Source organism: Ursus americanus, chromosome 21 (assembly GCF_024610735.1).
Source record: "Ursus americanus isolate L20-20 chromosome 21, mUrsAme1.1.p, whole genome shotgun sequence".
Lineage (NCBI taxonomy): Eukaryota > Metazoa > Chordata > Mammalia > Carnivora > Ursidae > Ursus > Ursus americanus.
This window is the reverse complement of record NC_142147.1, coordinates 24567444-24589243: the sequence shown is the minus strand read 5'-3', so window position 1 is coordinate 24589243 and position 21800 is coordinate 24567444. Positions and strand designations below refer to the sequence as shown.

Here is a 21800-nt window from a genome sequence, read left to right as displayed (position 1 = left end):
ATGCAGCAAAGGAGTTGTAAGAGTAAAGTGTATAGCAATAAACACCTACTTTAAGGAAAAAAGAAAAATCACCAACAACCTAACTTTATACCTCAAGAAACTAGAAAAAGAACAAACTAGGTCTAGAGTTAGCAAAAGGAAGGAAAAAACAAAGCTATGAGCAGAAATAAATGAAATAGAGACCAGAACAACAGAAAAGATCAATGAAACTAAGAGCTGTGTTTTTAAAAAGATAAATTAAATTAAGAGGGTATGGCTTCAAAATGGCAACATAGGAAGTTCCTCAACTCACCTCATCCCACAGACACACATCTGTAGCTACATGTGGAACAATTCTGAGAAACTAGCTGAATGACTCCTAAATATCAGGTGAATGAGAAAATCCAAGTCAAAACAGGTCAAGAGACACTGAGATGCAATCTTGCCATAAACTCCACCCCCAGCATGGGGACACACAACTGGGAAGGAATTCACAAGCCCCAGCTTCTCTCTGAGGAGCAAAGGGTTTGGACCCTACATCTTGTGCCCCATCTTTAACACTTCCACCTGACAAATGGGCCCTCACAATACCTGGCTTTGAAAGCCAACAAGGTTTGCATTCAGAAGACCCACAATGCTATTGTAAATTAAGAGACAGTTATTAAAGGACTCATGCAGACTCACCATGTCTAACCCATGCAGGGCCCAGTGTGGAGTCAGTAGACAAACATACAATCTTTCCGTGAAAGAGACCTATTTGCTTATCTCAAAAGCTTCAGCATGAGTGGCAGGCTTCCGATTTAAAAAGCATCCCTAGGTGCCAACTGTAATAATCTCCAAGACCACAGTAACAATCTCTGGCAACTGTATCTATGAAAATAAGAAAGAAAACCCAAATAAACACTTCAAGAATGAGAATGAGGCCATATTCACAATATGGGAGTAATTTTAAACATAAATTAAGGTCAAATAAATAAAAATCTAAATTGAATGTATGATTTCTAATAAAAATGATCCTAATTAATGAAAGAAAATAGATAAAACAAGGCATGTGGCTGGCTCAGTCAGTTAAGCACGTGCCTTCAGCTCAGGTCATGATCCCAGGGTCCTGGGACCAAGTACCCCATTAGGCTCCCTGCTCAGCAGGAAGTCTGCTTCTCCCTCTCCCTGTGCCCCTCCCCCCTGCTTCTGCACACTCTCTCAAAATTTTAATTTTAAAAAATCTTTAGGGGCGCCTGGGTGGCTCAGTCGTTAAGCGTCTGCCTTCGGCTCAGGGCGTGATCCCGACGTTCTGGGATCGAGCCCCACGTCAGGCTCCTCCGCTATGAGCCTGCTTCTTCCTCTCCCACTCCTTCTGCCTGTGTTCCCTCTCTCGCTGGCTGTCTCTATCTCTGTCAAATAAATAAATAAAATCTTTAAAAAAAAAAATCTTTAGAAAAAATAAAATAGATACAACATAAACATTCTAATAATCACAAAATAAAGAGAAATGGTAGTTTAAGATCTAACCTTAAAAAATCATTGGTTTTATTCATTTATTATTATTCTACCTTTTCCAAAATATCAGTTGAGCACCTAATACAGAAGGCACTATTCTTAATGATAGGCATTCAGCAATAAATCAAATCAAAAAAAAAAAATCCATGCCCTCATGGAGTTTACATTCTAGTGGTGATGGGATTGGGGGCAAGGGAGTACAGACAATAATAGAGTAATTAAGTAAAATATATCACACATTAGGTGGCATATAAGGTGAACGATGAATGCCTTCTCCCCCACCCCAAAATGCCCCAGTCCTAATCCCCTGCAACACGTGAATAGGTTACTTCATATGACAAAAGAGACCTTGTAGATGTAATCAAGAATCTTTTTTTTTTTAAGATTTTATTTATTTATTTGACAGAGAGAGAGACAGCCAGCGAGAGAGGGAACACAAGCAGGGGGAGTAGGAGAGGAAGAAGCAGGCTCCCAGCAGAGAAGCCTGATGTGGGGCTCAATCCCAAAATGCCGGGATCACGGCCTGAGCCGAAGGCAGACGCGTAATGACTGAGCCACCGAGGCGCCCCTGTAATCAAGAATCTTAAATGGGAAAGATTATCTTGGATTATCTAGGTGGACCCAATGTAATCACGGAAGTCCTCATAAGACGGAGGTAGGAGGGTTAGTAAACTCAGAGAAAGAGACAGATTTGAATATGCTAAACTGCTGGGTTTTAAGATGAAGGGACCAAGAGCCATTGAATTCAGACAGCCCTTGGAAGATAGAAAAGGCATGGAAACATTCCTCCTGAGAGCCCTTAGGAGAAACCAGCCCTACTAACACCTTAATTTTAGAACTGATTTCTAGGACTCTAAGGAAAAGTATTGTTTATCCACAACATTTTTGCTTATTTGTTACAGCAACAATAGGAAACTAATACAGATGTGGAAAAATAAAGCTGAGTAAGGACATGGACTTGCCAGAGGATACAAATGACATAATTTGGTTAGGGTGAGTGTCAATTCTAATAAGCCTTGTTACGTAAAGTGTCTCAGGGCTCGGGGAGAAATAGTTTTTATAATCCAATACCTCATGAATAAAATTCAAAGGCAAATGACAGGAAAGTAGAAAAAAAATGACTCAAATGGCAAATAAGTACATGAAAAGTGAAAGAAATGGAAATTAAAACAATGAAATGACATTTTTAACAGACTGGAAAAATTTTAATTACTAACACCCAGAGCAAGCAGGTGTATGGATAAAAGGCAACCTCTTATATGCTTGAAACAATTTTAAACTTCTACAATCCTTTTAGAGGGAAATCTAGTGATTTCTATCAAATTTTCAAATATGTATATCTTTTGTCTAGTAATACATTTCTAAGAATCATCCCACAAAAATGTTTGCATTCAATAGCAAAGAAGACCTAAGTAAATGGAAAGATATTCCTTCTTCATGGATAGGAAGACTCAATACTATCAAGATGTCAGTTCTTCCTAACTTGATCTATAGATCCAATACATTCCCAATGCATATTACTAGGTGAAAGAACAAGTTATTCTATGTATATAAACAAAGTGATACTAAAGTGTATATGGAGAGGCAAAAAAACCCAAAAAACAAACAAACAAAAAAACCAGAATGGACAACTGAATAGTGAAAGGAAAGAACAAATATGAAGGACTGATGTTACCTGACGTCAAGACTTACTATAAAGCTATAGTAAATAAGACATTTTGGTATAAGCAAAAGAACAGAAAAATAGTTCATGCAACAAAGTAAAGAGTTCCAAAATAAACCCACATAAATATAGTCAACTGATCTTTGACAAAGAAGCAAAGGCAATACAAAAGAACAAAGATAGTCTCTTCAACAAGTGGTGCTGAAACAACTGGGCATCTGCATGTAAAAAAAATGAATGTAGACATAGACCTTAAACCCTTCACAAAATAAACTCAAGATAGATCATAAACTTAAATGTAAAATGCAAAACTATAATATTCCTAGAAAATAACATTGGAGAAAACCTAGAGGACCAATGGTATGGTGATGCCTTTTTAGATACAACACCAAAAATACAGGGGCACCTGGGTGGTTCAGTCAGTTAAGCAACTACCTTCAGCTCAGGTCATGATCCTAGAGTCCTGGGATGGAGCCCCACATCGGCCTCCCTTCTCAGTGGGGAATCTGCTTCTCCCTCTCCCTCTGCACCTCCCTCTTCTTTGCTCTCTTTCTCTCTTTCTCAAGTAAATAAATTAAATCTTTAAAAAAAAAAAAAAAAAGATACCAAGCTTCTTAAAAACAAGAACACCAAAAATACAATCCCTGAAAGAAATAATGAATATGCTGGACTTCATTAAAAACTTCAAAAAAGCTTCTGCTCTGTGAAAGAGGATATCAAAAAAATTAGAAGACAAGCCAGAAACTGGGAGAAAATAATTGCAGAAGACACATCTGATGAAGGACTATTATCCAAACATTTTCTAGATACTCTTAATAACTCAACTAGAAGAAAACAACCTGATTAAAAATGGACCTAAGACCTTGACACTTCACCAAAGAAGATATACAGATGTCAAATAAACAAATGAAAAGATGTTAAGTATCATCAGTCATCAAGGAAATGCAAATGAAAAATGAGATAACCACTACGCGCCTCTTAGAATAGCCAAAATCCTGAACACTGACACCACCAAATGCTGGTAAAGATGGAAGAGGAACTTTCATCCATTGCTGAAAATGTAAAATGGCTCAGCCACTTTGGAACACAATTTAACAATTTCTTACAAATCTAAACATACTCTTGCCTTACAATCTAGAAATTGTGCTCCTTGGTATTTACCCAAAGGAGCTGAAACCTTATAACCACACAAAAATCTACACACGGATGTCTATAGCAGGTTTATTGATAATTGAAAACTTGGAAACAACAAACACGTCCTTCAGTAAGTGAATGAATAAACTGCGGTACATCAAAACAAAGCAATATTATACAGTGCCTTAAAAACAAAAGCATTACCAAGCCATGAAAAGACACAGAAGGAACTTACGTGCTTATTACTAAGTGAAAGAAGCTAATCTGAAAAGACTACATACTGTATGATTCCAATTATATGACATTCTGGAAAAGAGAAAACTATGGAGACAAAAAAAAGATCAGCAGTTGCCAGGGCTGGGAAATGGTCGATTAAGAGGTGCTCAGGCAGAGAATTTTTAGGGCAGTGAAAATATTCCTCATGATATGATAATGATGGACTTATGTCATTCAGAGCACATAAGTGAAAAACTTGTTACATAACTATATGTACACAATCGTAGGCACCCTCTTATCTAGCCCCCAATGATCACCATACTCACACCTTTGTATGATCCCCTCCTCCCAAATGTGGGCTGAACCTAGTGATTCACTTTTATTGAAAAGAATATGATCGAAGTGACAGGTTATCACTTCTGAGGTTAGATTACACACAGTGGCTTCTTACTGTAATGGAAGCCAGCTGCCATGTTGTGAGTGCCCTGTGGAGAGGCCCATATGGCAAAAACCTGAGAGGTCAACTGAACAACTTCAGTTCTCCTAGCTCAGAAAATGGAATCACCACAGCCAGGAAACCCAAGGCCATACACTCTTCCTTTCTTTTCTTTACTAACCACATATACCCAGGAGCAAATAAAATCAACAGTATGTATTTTGAATCTGACCATTTTCTCTAGTTTTATTGCTACTGCTTCAACCCCAGTCACTATCATTGGTCTCCTAGACTGCTAATACTCCTCTTACTGGCAGCCTTGCTCCCACATTGGCCCACCTATAAATCATTCCTCACATAGGCCAGTATGATTTTTTTTCCCTTTTTATTTTGCAATCATTTCTGTCTTACAAAAAAGTTACAAGACTAGGACGAGAAGAAAACAAAGAATCTCTGTGCACCTTTCTACCAAATTCCTAAGAAGTAACATTCATCACATTTGTTTATCATTCTCCTTCCCTCTCTCCACACACACATATTTTTCTGGAGCCTCTGAGACATCTCACCCTTTTACTCTGAAATACTTCCAGGTGTATTTCCTAAAAACAAGAACTTTCTCTTACATGAACAGAACACAAGTATCAAAGTCAGAATATTAACACTGATAGAATTCTATTATCTAATCTACAGGCTTTAATCAAATTTCGCCCATTGTTCCAATAACAAAGCAATCTTTTAAAGAGTAAATCAAACCATGTCATTCTTTAGCTTAAAATGCTCCAATAGTTGTCTATTGCATTCTAATATCCAAATTCCTTACTTTGACCTACAAGACCCTTCATGTTCATACTCCTGCCAACTTCCTCACCCTCATTTCCTTCAATTGTCCCCATTCCTCACTTTGATCAAGACTCACAGGTCTTCTTTCTGTTCCTCAAGAAGACAATCTCATTTCTATGCCAGAGCCTCTGCAACTACCCTTGCTTCTGTGTGGAATGGTCTTCCACACAGATCTTCAGTGGTTGACTCCTTCACATCACCCAGTCCAGTGTTCCCTTCTCCTTTACTATGCTATGCTGCTTTCTCCTTGTATGATTTTTAGGAAGGGAGGTGGGGATATTTAATTCTAAGTTGTTACCATGTTCCTACAAGAACCCTGAAAGATTGAGTTCTCTACACATTTTTGTATACTTTATTATACTCAAATTACTTATGAACTGTCAATCAGTGTATAGTATATAGGGGATATTCACATTAAACAATAACCCTCTTCTTAAATCTCTCAGGATTAACAGCAATTTGTACCACCACAGTGTTGTTCTTGAATATTTACCATTAAGTTGGTATCATTAAGGTAGTAATGATTTTTATCTTCAACATATTAACAGGGTAAAAAAGTATGCATTATACACCAAATGCAAGCTTACTTACAAGTAATTCGACAAAGAAGTTTCTCTGATTACAAGATAGAATTCCAAGGACATAAATCAAATACTTTGTTTCAATCACCCCATATAATCAATGGTAATGCATTCTTAAGGCATTTATGTAATAAGATGTGCCCTAAACATTGCTCAGAACCACGGCAGCCACTTAAAATTACAAAGATAGTACCGTAGGACAGCATGTAAATTCTAAAAACGACATGACAGGAAGTAAAAAATGATTATTGCTATTACTTTTGGCTTTATGTCATTCTCTATAGTGCTATCCTGTGTTGCCCCTTCCCAGATAGCAATCTCTCCCCTTCTCACACTCAATGACAAGGATTACATGTTTGAATAAAATGTCAACACCCCATATTATGCAGGGTAATGGGAATCCATCATCTAAATATCATTACAACCAAAGACTGTCATGTTCAAATTTTCCCTGACTATTCATAACCGAGAGAAACAGTATCTTTAAGACCTTGCCTGAGTTTTCAGCTAAAATCCACTTGATTTCAAGGTGACAGAGTGTTCTTAAGAGCTATTACCACCTTGGATAATTATAAAGCTAGAGAAAGGCTGCTAGAGGGAACAAAGAAGATTAAACCTTGGTGTGTTGATGCAGCGTAACTGAGGCAGAATCGCCAGTGACCCAGAACTAAGAAAGCAGCTGCAACTGCTGCCAGTTGGGGGGAAAAAACTGAAATAAGGTGGAAGTGAGGAAACCTTCATCAACAATTAAAAACAAAGAGCTTACTTCATCTTTTTGAAAGCTACAGACATGTGTGGCTAAAAACAGAGGTCTGTCGAGGCTGTCAAGGTCACAACTGCACAAGTGAGTTGGTTGGCAATATTAAAAAGCACAAAGAACAAAGAGATAAAAGTAAACAAAAATATTGTTGAAATGCAAAACACAGGGTCCTGGGAACAGGATTTCATATTTGGCCTTGGCACACACACAAGAACAGAGACACTGACTACAAAAGCTCTGGGGGTATGCTATTGTTGTTTGTTCTTGGGGCCTGAGGATTCTGACTAGTTGAATCAGTACTATTCTTTTTCAGGTTAGTTCAGCTCAACCAATACATTCTAAACCAGTGAACTCTGTCTGAATCCTAAGCCACGGGGATACGGAAAAAGATGTGCAAACTTCTTATACCAATTTTTTTTTTATCTCACTCTTTTAGAAAATATAACCTGCGCATGTTTTAAAATGTACACACTATATTAGAACAACAGTACCTTTAAATTGCTAACTATATGAACAAGCCTACACTGAAGATAAATGATAAAAATTGTTTACTGATAAGTGGTCCATAATTAAAAAAAAAAAAGTATAGGGACTCTGACTCAATCGGTCTAGCATAGGGTCCAAATGACATTGATGCATAGTTTTCACATGCATTAATTAATGCTAATCCATACAACAATTGTACCATTAGGTTATACAATATACTGATGTAGGTATTATAATTATCCCCATGTACAGATGAGAAAAACAGGCATAAAAAGGTTAAGTAATTCCCCAAGTTGACAAAGCTAGTGAGTACGGGAAACTGAATTCAAATCTGAACAACCACACCAAAGCCAGAGTTCTTTTTTTTTTTTTTTTTAAGATTTTATTTATTTATTTGACAGAGATAGAGACAGCCAGTGAGAGAGGGAACACAAGCAGGGGGAGTGGGAGAGGAAGAAGCAGGCTCATAGCGGAAGAGCCTGATGTGGGGCTCGATCCCATAACGCCGGGATCACGCCCTGAGCCAAAGGCAGGCGCTTAACCGCTGTGCCACCCAGGTGCCCCAAAGCCAGAGTTCTTAAACACTACAAAAAACATAGTCTTGATATTAGGAAACTATGACTATCCCAAAGTACAGTTAAGTAGTAAAGACTGAAGGATTGAAAATCCCAGGTAGAAGAGATGAGTGGGCATCTAGCAACGAGTTTCCACGAGATATGGATTATCCACAGTGTGGATAAGCCCCAACACAGGGTTTCTCACTCAGGAACATACACTCTCAAAACAAAATCCCTCACATATGTAAGTCACATTTAATCAGTTTCGTGAGATGGGACTATTCTAAAAAGATGACGATAGGAAATAGACACAAAAATCGTTTCAATAAAATATCACCCAACCAGAGCATCTCACTGTCATTTTTTTTTTAATAGAAGCCTTTCACCATAAGGAACTAATTATCACCATATGCCATTCCATACTTCTATTTCCTCTCTAACAGCTCATTCTTCAAAAACTCAGTAGCTTCCTCCCTTTACATTTGTAAATGCTGTTGACTATGGATAAAATCCATGTTTACTTTCTATTCAAAGCCTCATAGGAAAGCTTGTTTTAATCATCCACAGATGTTTCATTCAGTTCTGCTTAGCTTGGCACAGAACTTCTGAAGGAAATAAAAGAAAACTCTTTATTTTATATTCCAATTGTAGATTGTTACAGACTAAATAAAATGCCAAATTGTTATTGGAAACAACACAGCCACTGTAATAACGATAGTCGAAATCTCATTTTTACAATTATAATTTCTTCTGGCATTTGTTTAACTCAAGACGGTTTCCATATTTTACAAAGGGCTTTCTTTTCCTTCTGTGAATGAACCCACATTGAAGCCATAGAACTTTGTAATTTATTCTTAATACAGTCTTAAACACTTAAGAAATACTGAAATTATTGCATAATATATAGTGATTAGGCTTTTAAATACTTTCCCACTCTTCCGGTGTCATGTTTTCATACATTTTATCCTTTCAAATTTCTTTAAAAACATATCTCAACCCCAAGACCACTTCATACACATCTAGTACCTCTATGGGTCAGTTCTTCCTGGTTTCCATTTTTTATTTCTTAACTAAAGAACAACTGATGATATATAAACATTCACTATGAATTACATTTATAATTCACAATTATGAACTGTCAGAGGGAAAGACAGCTTTTCTGGTGGGAAGTTTATTTCTATGAATTTATGGTAGATTCTCTAACTTATCTCTAAAATCTGACACATGAGCTTAACATGCCATTTCTTTATAATCCTACCCTTCCACCCAATCCAAGACTCATCCAACTTACTAATATCCCTAAGTTTTCTAATGAGGTGTGTTCTAATTTTTTTCACTCCACTGATGCCAAGAATCAAACTACACTCTCCAAGACCCAAGTCCAAGTTTTACCAAACATTTATCTCTTCCTGAGCTCGGCCAATTACGTTGCTCATTCAGAAACATTTCACTTATATTTATATAGCAGAGTTCATCTTGAACTTTCTTTGCATTCCAATGTGCAAAAATACCATGGTATTAACTTAAGTTTTTTTGGTTTTTATTCAGTACCTGGAGTTCTAGATACACTTCCTGAAAGCACTAGAAGGAGCCTCTGTACACATTAAAAATAAAAATCTGCTCAAATAAAGATGACCTCAATATGAGCCCAAGTGATACTGAAAGAAGGCCAGTTATGGCTCCTCATCATTGTTTCAATACACATGTCAGAAGTCTGGTTTGATCGTGCTTCTTCTGCTTTCTAAGAATTATAGCCTATTGTTCTTCTTCGTATATCTACTTCATGTCAAAGAACTTGGGCATTACTGGACAGAAGAGTGAATATATGGGGGAAATGATCAAGATTGTATCTAAGAGATGCCACCAAAACATATAAAATGTTTTAAGTCAAAGTAGGAAAGGAAATGGTTACCTACATCACCGAAATTTCCTATGTAAAAGTAACAGACCTTCAAAGAACAGTTCTAAAATCTTTGATGATAGTGAGAAAGAGTACTTTCCCAAATTATCTCACCTACCAGCTATATACATTTATGACCCAACACCAAAGAAAATGAACAAATCCATTAAAGACCTGACCATACTTTTTGATGTCAAGTTCGTGTATAATATTTAGTATAATATTTTCTGCCTTTAATTAACGGAAGGTATTAGTGGCTATGAATAACTTAAGGGGTTTTTTAATGATTATTTCACAAGTCTTTCATTTCAGAAAAGGCTTAGTCATCCTTTGATATCCCAACACTGTAATCAGGACAACAGGATTCCTATTAGGCAAAGACAACAAATTATAATCTACCCTAGCATAAGAATAAACAAAGCTTGAATTCATCATTAACTACAGAATTTTTCCTGGTATAAATTCTGCCACCATTTACATGGTAATGACACTAAAATCTTGTCCTATCAACTGTGTCGCCTTTAAAGAAAAAGGAGAACTGCAGGACCAAATGCTCATGTGAATACAATTTCTCTATGCACACATAATGTTAGAGAATCCTTCCATGAACAGAAATACAGCTAATTGCTGTGAAAATAATAGGAAGAATGAAAACAAAGTGAATGAATGACTTTCTAAGAGATCATGATTAAAATGAAAACAGAAAGGAAAATAAAGACACTGTAAATCTACAGGAAGAGAGACCTATTTTGTACCACAGTTGAAAGTTAGTATAATTTAGTTCACTTTAAAAATTCAAATTTAAGGTATTTAAACATCTCTAACACAGATATGGATCACCCTGTGGGTGGATCATTCTAGAAAAGGTCAAAAAGTTCCAAATACTTCTGTAAAAAAAAAAAAAAAAAAAAGTAAGATGGTTATTACTGCCTGTGTAATATATCTCCTCAAGTCTAAGACAGCATCAATTGTTAGACATACTGTTATTTTATATCCTAAGAAAATAAATCATGCCAAATAAGTTATGACAGTCTATCAACAGTAAAACACATCACAATTTTAGACATACAAAATTGTGAAAAAAAAATGTACATCTTTGTTCTGGAGAACTAAGTAAAGTCTTTTTCATATATCCAAATAGAAACAAAACCCTAGCTCTGGAACACAATGGAATACATGCTTGTAAGGAATTTCAAATGTGTAATAAATGCTTTAAAGAACAAAGAAAGACATCTCACAAATAACATGGTAGGTTAACTTGTCTTTATACTTTCAGAAATCTGTTTGAATTTTCCAATATATTTTTTCCACTGTGGCCTTACATATCTATTTAACTGTACTGCTGATAATAAAAGTACAAAGTGTTTATAATTAAAAAAGAAAAACTTTAGAAAATACCAAAAAAAATAGGATTCTGACGGAGATCTGGCTTTATTTTTATCTACAACAGTCACTGTAAAAAAAAACAACAAAAAAACCTCTCCTCCTTTCTTCCTGTTTTGTTCCTTACTTCCATATTGTCTTTTCTCCCATACAGTTGCTGTTCTAATTGCTGCTATATTATAGCCCCTCTCAACTCCTACCTTGCTCACCCAGCTTCCAAAGCCTTTGCCCCATTTGTAACAAGAGACATTCAGGCTCAATCCTCCTATTTGATTCCTCTGGAAGAGAAAGGAGGGAGCAGGGATAAGAGCTGATTAGAATTCAAGGATATTAGGACTCAGGATTCAGAAACAGCTTCAGGGAAGTTCAAGGTTAACACTACTAATATTGTTTCAACTATTTCAACTACCTTCCAGATGCAAAGATAAAAAGGATAGTTATGTTTCTCGAGTGTTTTTAGTGCTTTCTAGTTGATCACAAGAATTTTTTTTAATTAGCATGGTAATACATATGCACATAGATTAAGTAAAAAAAAAAAAACTCAGAATCCTGTTTCCACTTAGATGTTAAATGCCATAAAAGAACATTGCTCCCACTCTAACAACAAATGCCAAATGGTCTACAAAATTCTCACTGTGCTTGAGCCCATTAGAGAGCTAAAATCATAACGCAACAAAGTAACCTGAATTCCAAAGTGGGACAAGCATTTCCAAAGAGACACTGGACACATTAGCTGTTTAGCCTTTGGCTGAGCAAAGCAGAAGGAAGTGGTCAACATCCAAGCAAGTAAGAAAACACCACTCAAATTTTTAATCCATTCATAAAGGGCAAGTGTGGGCCGGCATACCCATTTGGAATAGTGTAGGAGGCCCAAAAACAAGGAAGGTTTCCCCTCAAAATTCCTCTTCTAGTAGCCTCCATTGGATACTCATACTCATGAAAAAGACTGGGTGCAGGGAAAACTTCCTTCAGTGGTACATCTGCTGCTGCTGCTGCTGCTGCAGATAGAAAATCAAATGGACTCTTCTCTTATACAGTAATAGCCATGAGGCACTAAAGGAGGGACAACAAACCTGTCACACCCAGAGTCCAGACAAAGATCCATCACATATGATGAAGGGGCAAAAGCAGAAACCCTGTCTCTGAAGTGAGGCAGAGGACCTTTTTGTTGGGCCCAGGATTCTGGACTGTTACCACATAGAGGGGTCAGCTTCTGCTGGACAGAGACAAGAAATCCTCTTCTACATAAGACCAACCACAGACACATGGTAGAGTTTAGAAGCCACAGGGAGCAGAGAAGGAATGCTGAGAAAACCACCCCAAAGCCCAGGCACACAGGGGCTGCCTAAGTCTGAGGCTGGACTAATACAATCAAAAACTCCTGCCCCGATCAAGATTCCTACATAAACTAATAAGCAACAGCAACCTTTCATTGGGAAAAGCAAAAACATAATGAGAGCTCTGTACTGCGGCTCAAGCAGGCAGGGTAGAACAAGAACATTTTGAGAAGAGCCTCCCAGCACCCTAGGTGTGACTCTAAGCACAAAATAACATCAGCCACCATTGGGGTAATTTGAAGCCTGTGGTAACCTGAAGGTAACCACAGCAACAACTAAACCCAAATCCAACTCAATTCCTGAACAGGTGGATTCACAATCCACACTGATGGCATGAAAGAAGAGGTATGTCCATTATGAGGCAAAAATATTATTTAACAGTGTCTTTGGATCTTCTACACATAATGTGCAGCATTCGATAAAAAGTACAAGACATACAAAAAGCAAGATAAAGCGAGTTATTGTCAAATGATCAAACCAACCAACAGGAGCAATGATTAGATGTTAAAACTATCAAACAGGGATTTAAAAATAACTATGATTAATATATTAAATAATCTAGATGAAAAGATGGACAACATAAATGAACACGTGGGTAATGCCAGTGAAGCAACGGGAACTATAAAAAAGAGTCAAATGAAAAAACATATTAGAAATGAAGAGTTTCCTTGATGGGCTTGATTAGCAGACAAGACACAACAAATGTAAAGATGGACTAACAGAAGTATCCAAATAGAAACACATAGCAAAAACGAATGAAAATTAGAAATTTTAAAATTAAAAAAAAAAACAAACCCAGCTGTAGGACAATACCGAATGGCTAACATGTGTAAATGAAGTCTGAGAATGGACAGATAGAAATATTTGAAAGTATAAATGATCAAGAATTTTCCAAGACTAATGAAAACCAATGAAACTAATGAAAACTAATGAAATTTTCCAAAACTAATGAAAACTACAGATCAATCTTTCCAGAGAATCACATGCAGAGTTATTCTGAAAAAGGAAAAACTAACCAAAAAAACCCCACCTAGACACGGCATAGTCAGACTGTTGAAAAAAAGTTCATCCACCCTCTCAGCTACTTGCTCCCTGCTGACCTCAGCTTCACCTCTCTGGCTTCCCATCTGTCCCAGTCTATGGTCAGATTTGAGGTTCTCTGATCCATTTCTTTAGCTCTCTGGTTCCTCCAACATCACTTTATTCCCCAGTATATAACCTGTGCTCTTCCAAGTGTTACAGTATTTGTTCAGACAGGCTTTCCAGAACCTTCCTCATAAACTACATATCACGTTCTAATTCCAGTCCCAGGAGTAAGGCTCTAGATTTAAGGAGTAATCTTAAAAGGTCTGAAAACAAATGTCAACATAAAGCCAAAGTAAGAAGGTGATATTACCAGGTTTATAAATAATTCTTTTACTTGAGTTTAACTTAAGGGAAATGAAGCTAATTTTTACATAACAAATGTCTATGACATCAAAGAACATAACTCCAAACTTACTAGTTTAGCAGAATGTTTAAATAAATGCATGTTCAGCCTGCCAATTTCCCATAAAAGTAGAATAATTATTTCACAAAAACTAGTATCACTCTAAAGGCTAGGATTTGCCAGTGTGCTCTTAAAAATAAGTGCTTCTGAGAAAACTCTAAGGATTTGAGCCTTAAAAAATGAGAAACACTAAAATGTCCAATCTATTTCTTTGATCGACCCAAGATATTATAGTTGAGTCCCATTATTAAGGGTAGTTATATTCTATAAAGTTGCTGCAAATACTGAATTAGCAAACATTGCCCATAACGGAAATATAGGGTTGGGGTTTTGAGAACTTCCGGTCACATTTTCATCAACAATGTATAAGCTTGTTCTATGACTTTCTGTTTAAGGACACCTTATTTAATACATATTGTTGAGTCATTAACATTGAACTCATGGCCAACAGCACTGTAACTCATGCCTGAATGGAGCTTATCTAACACACATGTTCTCTCTGTGAGGCACATTACAGCCTTCTTGTGCTGAGGTACATTAGACAGCACATCAGCATTACACTTAGGGGGCATTTTAAAGAACACAATCACCAACAAAAAGCACAAAATGTGGGAAATGTTGCCCTAAATAGACCACACACAGGTGCACATGCACACACACATGTCTACACTATAAGCACTGAAAAACAAAGGTAGAGCATCAGCCTATCCTACCTCAGCTGGGAATGCACATGTAGGGTGACTCAAATTTTTCATCCATCTGTGCATGTTCACAAATAGCTACACAAGTACTGCAAGAACTGATTTGGGGGTTGTACATAAATTTTAGCAAATAGGCCAATTATTTGCAGATTACAAATTTGTGAATGAGGATCAACTGTGTCTCCACCTCAAACATCCCCCTTAGTGGCCCGACTTGATATATACTTTGAACCTCATCTCACCTTTCAATTTTCTTCCTATTCATCAACCTCAACTGTTTGTTTCTATGCATATTTTCTTCCTCCCTAATCAAGACTCAAGGGTCCTTATCCTAGCAATGCATTCACATGGATGAAACTGGGGGAGGCACATTCTGCCTCACACATAGACACCATCATGGACAGTACTTCCATACAGTTCATGATTTCTGCTATTTCAATAACATTCATACAAAACAAAACTTAGATTCACAGTATATTATCACCTTCTTCTTCGGCCTGCTAGTGTTTTCAGAAACTAAACCTTCTACTGAGAAAGCTTAAAGTGTAAGTTTCTGAGATAAGGATGATTACCTGGATCCTTTGCTTCTAAATTACTTAAGTCATTTATAATTTTTGAAGTTTAGGAAACCCTCAATAATTATTCCAACTCTACTTCACTTTGCTAAGAGCAATCTGATCAAATATTGCCACCCCTTGTTCTCCACAGAGAAATAGGAGGTCTCTGCTTTTCTTTGGTCATACAGAAGCTGTCCATAAAAATAGATATAGATAGAACTATGATTATTCACTGGTGAGCCAGTTTGTTTTTAACTGTTTGATTTAGTTCCCTCTATAACTGAGAAGGAATGGGAAACCAGGAAAACTAAAGCCCTCAAGTCTAAATACCCTAAGCTGCTTGAATAGAATCTTGCTCAAAGGTTCATAGGATACCTGCATATAAGCTGTCTCTAATATCACATACCTAAGGTTTGGAAGGAATCTTAAAGGTCTTCACCTCCTAAACTGTGGGCACCAGAGTAGGGATCAAGGGTGTTTTTGTTCAACATTGTGAGCCCAACATCAACACTTTGCCTAGCTCACCACAGACACTAAAAAATACTCAGTTATTTCTCAGCAATACATGATACATAAACATGTGGATGAATCTCAAAAACATGCTCAGTGAAACAATGCTTACACAAAAGACACATACCAGGTGATACCATTTATATGAAGACCTAGACTAGGCAAAATGACTCTATAGTGGAAAACAATCACAACAGTTGCTCCCCTTTTGGGGGTGAGGAGAGGATGTGGACTGGAGACTGCCTGGGGATTGTCTGAGGTGATAGATAATGTTCTACCTTTTGAAAGAGGTTTGGATACATAGCTGCATGCATCTGTCATAAGGGTCCTACACTTAAGTTGGTGCATTTCTTTGTATATATAACCTTTACTTCAATAGATATGTGATAAAAACAAGCATAGTAAAACGTTGTTAATAAGAAGAACTAGGTAGTAGGTATGTGGATTTTCACCTTAGAATTTTCTTTCAACTTTATTTTTTTTAAAGATTTTATTTATTTCAGAGAGAGACAGAGAGAGCGAGCGAGCAGGGACAGAGACAGAAGGAACGGGAAAAGTAGGCTCCACGCTGATCAGGGAGCTCAACATGGGGCTCAATCCTGGGACCGTGACCTGAGCCAAAGGCAGACGCTTAACCGACTTTGCTGCATGATGGCCTCATCAAGTGGTCACTGAGGTCAGTCATATCCAAATGCCCATGGACTAGCTACATTAGAAGGACCTCGGGTGCTGATAAAAATGCAGATTCCAAACCACAGCCAGCCCTACTAAATCACAACTACTGGAGTACTTTCGACAAGCCTCTCCCCCAGGTTTTCTGGTGTGTGACCAGATTTGGGAGTGACAGATCTGGATTATATATAACCACTCCAATGATTAGAAAGTTCTCTTTTGGGTGGGCTCATTCATTTATGCAAAGCCCTATTCAAGTTTTTTTTTTTTTTTCCTTCGAGATTATAATCTGCCTTCTTGGCATCTTCCATTCATCTACTCTTTCTATTTGGGGAGTCATACACTAAATCCCTCTCCCTTATTATTATAGTTACAGCTTTCATTATCTGTGATTATTACACTGTATCAGGTAGCATGTTCTGTGCCACCTTTGATGTACATTACCTCACAGCAGCCTTTTAAGTTTCCTCTCCATGCCCACCCGTCATCTTCCTTCCTTTCCATACACCAAGCAACCATGGTAACTGCAACTTCTGTGAAGTTTTTCTAATACACCTTCTAGTCTCCTCACCATCTTTTTCAGCAAGTGGTCACAAAGTAAACCTCTGTTATTTTACTCTGCTGTGAACAAGTAAAGATCTTTTTCTGAAAATAGGTTTTGGCCTAAGTGGATACTACATAACATATAGTATGGAATAAAATGGAAAAGAACTTTCGGCTACTTCACAGTTCTGCCTGACACCAGTTCTACTTAATGGGAGATAGTGTGTTCCTCTATTCAGCCAAATAAATGATTTCAAATGATCTGGAAACCACAGTTTCTACTATTTACAATTTAGACATGTTTGACTGAAATTAAAAATTAATCCTTTCAGCTGCCATATTTCATAAGCTAAAAAAATATTTGTATAATATCTCCATGTAGAATAACATCACCTCAAGGTCTGTTTAATTTTGCTTTTTTGAATAATATGTTCAAACACTCCTGCTAAATGCACAACTTGAAACAAGCCAGATTGAATGACTTTTTTTAAAGATTTGGGGAATGAAATCACCAAGTTACCTGTTTTTTTCCTACAGTCCACTTGCGATTTCGCAATTTCACAATTTTTACATGAAATATCATCATACTCTGCCATGAATCAGATAGACAACTATTTAAATTGCCTTATTATAACTGCCTTCAGTCCAACCTTCATAATAGTTGATATTCTTGGGTGGAACATATTTTTTCCATAGATCTGATGTTCTTGTTAATGTATTCATAAAGTGTTTTGTTAATGAGTTCATAAAATTTCTTCAATTGCCAATTTCAAAACTGGAGTGTTCTAAATTTCCAGCATACTTAGCCATTGCTTCGTTGAACCATGAAACTGCCAATTATTGGCCAAAACAGTTCAACCTAATACTAATTTATTTAATTTGGATTTTAAAAGATAAAACAGAAGTACTGTCAATTAACAAACACTTTTCTCTTGAACACTTTCCTCTCTATTACAATCTGAACTATAATTTTGTACTATGGATATTCTTTCATCATTTTGAAAATATGTGTCTGAATCTGCCCTTAAGACTAACTTTTTCATCAGGGTGCCTGGGTGACTCTGTAGGTTGGGCATTGGACTCTTGATTTGGGTTCAGGTCATGATCTCAGGGTCATGAGATCAAGCCCCACATCCAGCTCGGCACTGGGTGTGGAGCGTGCTTAAGATTTTCTCTTTCCCTCTCTCCCTCCCTCTGCTCCTCTCCCTAACACTCTCTCTTCCTCCCGAATTAATTAATTAGGAAAAGACTAACTTTTCATCATTTTGACTCAGCAGTTCTTCAATAGCCACCCATTCCAAATTTGAGGGAACCACAGTTTACATGCAAAATCAATGATGACATTCAAAGGCAGGATGGACATAGACATGTTTTATTTTCTTCTAAATATTCTTTAAATTCTACTTCAAGTGGTTTTAACTAATTTTATATAGAAAGTGCTTATAATTTTCTTGCCGTGTGGCCCAGAGCCCTAAGGAATGCAGAAAAATTCAGCTCCTGCAAATATCAGGAACTGATAAAATAGAAAAAATTGTAAATGGTAAATAAAATCTTCCCATAATTACTTTTTGAATAACATCTAGTTATCAAGAAGATATGGACAGAGATTTCAGAAGAGTTTTATTTTGTATTTTATATTTTATCAATATAAAAAGGAAAATACTATCTAGAATAATTTACTATGAAATATTATTTTAACCAATACTCAAAGCTTAAATTTCTAACTTGCAAAGATTCCAAGAGATATGTGTTTATCTTTTACTGGTTAATTCCTTCCCAGACTAAACCAATATGAAATACTTCTCATTTTCCATATTGCATGCTATTACCATTCACTTGACCCTCATGCGGTCTTGTCTTACTAATTTTGATACATATATAATCTCATCTACTAATTGAGTACTCCTTAAGGAGAAAGACTATGTCTTAAGTATCTTTGTTTCTCTCTCAAAGTGTTGTACACTGGAAACATCCTTGCACACCAGAACTTCTGTCTCTTGTTTAAATCAACTATTTTTTTCCCTTGACCACTGCAATTGTTCCCATCTGCATCCTTCATGTTTTATCTCTGCTATTTCTAGAGAGGTAATGGCTAAACAATATACAGCGGTCTGGGTACTGGCAGACCATAGTTTTATTCCAAACCTCTAACTCAGGTGATACACAGATTCAGGCACTTGAAGCAGCTGTGTTCGGTGCAATCATAGAATGTATATAGGTACTACATTTATGAGAAACTAATCAAGTATTAGCTCAAAATACCCAATGGCCAGTTAAGATATTCCAGGTCTTAATTTTAGTAATATAAAAATATTTAATATTGTTAATCTTTCAGAACTATTATTAAGATCTATGTATGAATTGAGTCACTTTGCTAAAAAAAATTCACTCACTGTGGAAAGATATAAACCTAGGAAATTCAAGTTTTTGGTTTTGTTCCTGTTTTTTTTTTTTTTTTTAGAAGGGGTGTGGGGCAGCAGGAGAGGGAGAGAGAGAATCTTAATAGAGCCTGACATGGGGCTCATTCTCACGACCATGAGGTCATGACCTGAGCTGAAATCAAGAGTCCAACACTCAACCAACTGAGCCACCCAGGTGCCCAGAAATTCAAGGGTTTTTTTTGTTTGTTTGTTTGTTTGTTTTGTTTTTTACAAGCTCTAAGGGAATTTCCATGAGTGATAACTTTAAATGAGCACCCAAATAGTTTCTGCCTTAATTTTTATTATTACTGTCAAGTAGAACATGCACAGATTTCCAAGGCTGAAATCTAAGGCAATTGTTGAGGTAATTAAAAATCATAATAATCATCTAAATAATTTAAATTATATATTGATTATTATCTCAATGTGGACTCCTGGGCCTGAGGTTCACTTCCTGTTTCTATCACTATCTTAAGCTGGGTGGACTTGGAATAGTAATTTAGTCTCTCCAACTGTGTTTTCTCATATCTAGATAAACTCCCACTACACGTACATCTACTTTGGAGATCTTGAAAAATTACAACAGGGTCTCTCAACCTTGGCACTGACATTTGGGGCCTGATAATTCTTTGTTGCAATTCTGCACATTGTAGGACTTTCAGCAACATGCCTGGTCTCTACCCACAAGATGCCAAGAGCATGTACACACACACACACACACACCACAGTTCTAACAATCAGAAAAGTCTCTAGACATTGCCAAATGTCCTTTTTTGGGGGAGTGGTTGGCCAAAGTCACCCCCATCCCCAGTTGAGAATGACTGAATTGTTTACATAAAAGCCTTCATTTAGACATGAAATATATACAGATTACTTAGTATGTGCCAGACACTGTGGCCAAGTCAAATAAAACGTGATTCATGTCCTCAAATAGTTTACAGCAAAGTAGGGCAGACACATAAACAAATCAATATTTGCAGTGGTGGCGGTTTGGGAGCCTGTTGGGGAGGAGGGATAGGGAGCATAACATTTAGATATTAAAGAGTAGAAGCCACAGGAATTGGTGATTAAATAGATGTGGGAGACAAGTAAAGAGAGGAGGAAAAATAAACGTCAACAATGGTTTGTTATTTAGTACCTAAGTCAAGGAGTTTTTCCACAAAAATAGGAACATTTCCCAGAAGAAAATTCACACCACCTAAGTGTTCATAAAATAAATACTGACTTCATTGTGACTGCTTGAATTTTAACCAGTGGGAGAAGACACTTAGACAAATTACTCCATTTCTTCGATCCAATTTGTGCTACTATCATCAGAATTATCAAGACCAGGGGAGCCTGGGTGGCTCAGTCAGTTAAGCGTCTGCCTTCAGCTCAGGTTATGATCCCAGGGTCCTAGGATCAAGCCCCACAACGAGCTCCCTGCTCAACAGGGAGTCTGCTTCTCCCCCCCACCCCCACTCATGCTTGCTCTTTCTTTCTCCCTCTGTGAAATTAATAAACAAAATCTTAAAAAAAAATTATCAAGACCAGCAGGGGTTGATGAATTCCCATTCCCTCTGTAACTGCATTATCAAGGTCCACAAAAATGGCAGCAATGTGGTAAGGAACAACATATATCATTTATAGTTTATTTCATTCACTGAAGAACACATCATTTTAACATTATCTGAGAGTTTTATTTGATACCAGCTTTGAAAGCCCAAGTCAAATGCTTCTGTCCCAATATCAGAAGAAAATAAAAGTTAAACCAGGATAAGAAACCACCTTTCCCCACAACAATGGAGACGTGTCGCTTTTCAGAATACTATCTACGTGTCAGATCTGCACAGAGGCAACTCAATTAGTTCCCCCTTGCTATGGTACAGCAGGGCAAACAACTATCCCTTTATCTCATGGCACCTTCTAGTTTGTATGAAACCAGGATAGTGTCATTTCAAGACACATAACACATCATTCATTAGAGGAAAGCTAGTTAGAGGCTGCTAATGGGACCCTCTGGCTTCTGGTCCTGCTGAGGTATTTGGAGGAGTTCCAAGTACCTAACCACATTGATGAAATTTTCAGATGAAATTTTCTTTGCAAATACATGTTACCAAACACCCCAAAATATATGAAAGCCATCTTAGTTTTTAGAGT

At 37.0% G+C, this 21800-nt stretch overlaps 1 protein-coding gene across 9 annotated transcripts in view; it reads right to left on the bottom strand.

The window, feature by feature from the left end:
• Positions 1-21800, bottom strand: part of ZFHX3 (zinc finger homeobox 3) — a 1292716-nt gene that overhangs the window by 1193290 nt on the left and 77626 nt on the right. The window contains exon 1 of one of the 9 annotated variants that reach the window (XM_087870553.1): positions 664-889. The exons of the other annotated variants lie outside the window; for them this stretch is intronic. The gene's annotated coding sequence lies outside the window, so the exon portion shown is untranslated. Of the gene's footprint in view, positions 1-663; positions 890-21800 lie in introns of those variants that run through there. 9 annotated transcript variants of the gene reach the window in all.